General features: G+C 33.9%; 1 protein-coding gene and 1 long non-coding RNA gene across 4 annotated transcripts in view; one reads left to right on the top strand and one right to left on the bottom strand.

Moving 5' to 3' along the window:
* LOC106871405 (ninjurin-2) overlaps positions 1-4,162 on the top strand; it is a 99,281-nt gene that overhangs the window by 92,419 nt on the left and 2,700 nt on the right. The gene's annotated exons all lie outside the window — the stretch shown is intronic.
* LOC128249183 (uncharacterized) overlaps positions 645-4,162 on the bottom strand; it is a 27,510-nt gene continuing 23,992 nt past the window's right edge. The window contains exon 3 of the long non-coding RNA XR_008265276.1: positions 645-827. This is a non-coding gene — a long non-coding RNA (uncharacterized LOC128249183). The remainder of the gene's footprint in view (positions 828-4,162) is intronic.

The following is a 4,162-nucleotide window of genomic DNA, read 5'->3' as shown; positions in this document are numbered from 1 at the left end:
TCTCTCTCTCTCTCTCTCTCTCTCTCTCTCTCTCTCTCTCTATATATATATATATATATATATATATATATATATATATGAGAGACAGAATCATTTTACCACATTACTAGGACAAGAACTGTCACAACAAAAACTAAAGAGTCACTTCTATCTTATGCCTGTTCATTTAATATTTCTCGTTTAGAATACTAAAGACTTTTCATAAATTACTCAAAGCATTAGATTTGATCAAGAAATGCAAAAGTTATTCAAAGGAAATCAAAGTATGTTTTCAAATATACATTTTCATTTAGACAAACTTTTAATAGCTTGTTTAATATTTATTGTTGATCAAACTTTGAGTAATAACAACCATAGTGTCAACTTTCAGGATTTTTCTTATAGCTTATCATATTTTTGTGGTTTTTATGATTTAATGTTGATGTACATTATAGATCACCAAAGCATCACACTGGCAGAATTGTTAACATGCCAGGCAAAATGCTTAGCAGAATTTCATTTGTCTTTGCGTTCTGAGTTAAAATTCTGCTGGGGTCAACTTTGCCCTTCATCTTTTCAGGATTGATAGAATAAGTGCCAGTGAAACACAGAGAGTGATCTAATCAACTACATCCTCCCCCAAATTTCAGACTTTGTGCCTATGGTAGAAAGGATTATAGATAATTTTTATTGTTACAATTCTGACATCACAGAGTAAACTGTTCATTACTCTACAACCACCAATCAACCAGCATGCTTATGTTCTTCCTTTGTTCTTTTCTCTGCAACTACAACGTTTTCAGCTTCCAATACATAATCTTCGTCCCTTCTTGTCATCCTCGCTGCTTCTGAAATTCACAAAAGCAAGAGTGCTCAATCTTCCTTTCCAGAATTGCAATTGTCTAGGTTCCCTTTCTTTCTGCCATATAGGCAGCATCTTGCTACAATTAAAGCTGAATGTGAACATCAACCTAATTAGTCTGAGAATGCCTCCAAATCCAAGTTCAATGCCCTTCTTCTTCATACTAAATAATAAAGGACAAGAAGCACCACATAAAGTTCCTAATCAGAATCTAATTTGGTTCTATGTACATATCTAAAAATAAAACACCTAATGATGATAACGGTTCAAACTAATCAAAAAGTAATGAAAATGGAGATATTAAGAAATATTTAATAATTAAAGATGGAGTTAAGAATCACAGAAATTATAGTCGTATTGACAATGACTAAGGCATTTAGTTATCATTTTATCTCATCCTGTAACAAAGAGCTGAATGAGCTTTGCCACACCCATCCTTCAAAGGATTTTATTATGTTAATTTAATGTTATTTTTCACATAATTTACTAGTTACCAAACGAAAAAATGCTATATTTTTCACAGATTTATCGATTCTCTCTCTTTTAGTGTAGATAAGGACATGGAGACTGACAGACTTAGGGTTGCTAAACAAACTGGTAATTAAGAAGTGATTTTGTGGCTTAAAATAGCTTGGAAAATTGAAACGATCAGATATGAAACAGCTGACTATGAGAATAGCAGTTCACATCTTGACATGGCTAATGTGTTTGTCTATAATAAAGACACTTAACTCTGTATGTAAGTACTGCAATAACAGGAATGCAATACTGGTTTCAAATTTTGGCACAAGGCCAGTAATTTCAGGGGAGGGGTTAAGTTGATTAAATCAACCCCAGTGCTCAAGGCAAAGTCAACGCCAGCAGCATTTGAACCCAGAACGTAAAGATCAATGAAATGCTGCTAAGCATTTTGCCTGGTATGCTAACAATTATGCCAGCTTGCCACATTTGCAGGAATGAAATATTAACAAGTATTTTGACAGCTATTAATTCTGAGTTCAAGACCATAAGAAACCACTCCAATATATATTGCATATCTATCTTTCTGGAATTATGCCTTGAAAATTGAATTGCCAATTTTTCAAAAGGATTTTAGAATGGTTCTTGCTTCAAAAGATGAACTACTTTGGACTAAGCTTTTAAGGATCAATGAAGAAAGATGAAAAGGGATTGTGACTTTGGATCTCTAATTAGAAAATAACTCAAACTAGAATTGAATGATGTAACTTAGAATAAAAGTAAATGTAATTTCTCATTAGGAAATCATTCAAAACATGAAATTTCTGGCAAATAAAATATTCAAGATAGTAGAACAGAATATTCTTATTGCTTAGAATATGAAGAAAAGGCAGCAGTCATGACTTTTTTGCAGAACTTCCATTACTGGTAGGGTGTGAGGAAGAGGAGAAAGAATCCCTCACTTGTAGATTGCTGCATTGGGAATCAATGTGTTAAAATATTGATTTGTCTCAGACCCGAGTCATAGTCTAAATTCTTGCAAATGAGTGGATTCTGCAAAGGCCAGGATGATGGAAAGTGTTAAACGAGGTAATGTTTTAAATTTACCATCCAAGAACAGATACAATCCATATGATTTACTTGAATTTACCCAATTTCATTAACAAGGCAGAGATTGACCAAAGGCTACGAGAGAAGATACTTTCCCCCTATGGTGTTGTACAGTGGAATCAAATCCTGAATCGCATGGTTGTGAATCAAATTTCTCAGCTACAATGCTACAGTAGATTCATAATAGAATTAACATGAAAGTGTCTATAGCTATGTAAACTGGCACTCCATCGTTTACGATAATGAGGGTTCCAGTTGGCCCAATCAACAGAACAGCCTGCTCATGAAACTAACGTGCGAGTGGCTGAGCATTCCACAGACACACGTACCCTTAACATAGTTCTCAGGAAGATTCAGCATGACACAGAGTGTGACAAGGCTATCTCTTTGAATTACAAGGGCTACTCACTTTTGCAAGCTGAGTGAAATGGAGAAATGTGAAATAAAGTATCTTGCTCAAGGACACAATGCACCACTGGGAATCAAAATCATAATCTTATGATTGTGAGCCAAATATGCTAACCACTAAACCTCACACCTTCATCTGTAGCTATGTAGATGGTGAATAAATGAAGAATGGTTAACAATGGTAAATGATTATATTAAAGCAATTAGTTGAAATTTGTTGTTGCTATGCAACCAACAAAATGTTAGCATTATCTTTCTCTCAAGACACACTTGCTTGGTCTGCTGTCATCAGCAAAAATCACAAAATTGAATATCATTAATTCCCTTAAACTTTCCTTCATGTCCTAAATGTTGACCAAATTTAAGAATTTAATTAAAGTTCTTTAAAAACATGAACTACATCAGTCAGTTATATTTTGTGCAACTGAACAAAACATGTTGAAAAAAAGTGACAAAAAAAAAAACAGCAAATTGTTTCTCCTTTGACTGTATGTCTGAACCTAATGTATATTGATTGTTAATAATAAATCCAAATGGGAATTCCTTATAATTTGATGGAATTTCCATAAACTTTCTACTTAGAATTGATTGACATCTTTGATTTTTATATGTCATTAATGATGGTAAAGCTGAAAAAAAACAAAAAAAAAATAGTTTTTATCTGATGGATACTTGCTTAGCTTGCAGGCCAACTATATTTGGTTGGTATGGTTTCATGATCTAGATATTTCAAATCTATAAATTTCAATAGTACATAGCATATAGAGGAAGTGTTAGACTGCTGCAGTGCAGGCAGAAAAATGTGATGATGATGCTGATGATGGTGATGATGCTGATGATGATGATGATGATAATCATTACTACTACAGGCACAAGATCTGGAATCTGTAGGGAGGTGGGTAGTCAGTCACATCAACCCAGGATACTTGACTGGTACTTAATTTATTGACCCTGAAAGCATGAAAGGCAAATCGACCTTGGCAGAATTTGAACTCAGAATGTAAAGACAGATGGAATACTGCTAAGAATTTTGCCTGGCCTGCTAATGAATCTGCCAGCTCACTGCCTTAATAATAATAATAATAACAATAATAATAATAATCCTTTCTACTAAAGGCACAAGGCCTGAAATTTGGTGGGCCTGGTGTAGCCATCTGGTTTCACCAGTCCTCAGTCAAATCGTCCAACCCATGCTAGCATGGAAAGTGGATGTTAAACGACGACGATGACGACGATATATATATATATATATATATATAATTGATATATATATATATATGTATATATATGTACAGGTACATAAATGGGTCCTTCAATAAATAATGGTTTTACAGCATTGCATGG

This window comes from Octopus bimaculoides, chromosome 1, assembly GCF_001194135.2.
Source record: "Octopus bimaculoides isolate UCB-OBI-ISO-001 chromosome 1, ASM119413v2, whole genome shotgun sequence".
NCBI lineage: Eukaryota > Metazoa > Mollusca > Cephalopoda > Octopoda > Octopodidae > Octopus > Octopus bimaculoides.
This window is presented reverse-complemented; position numbering and strand designations above follow the sequence as displayed.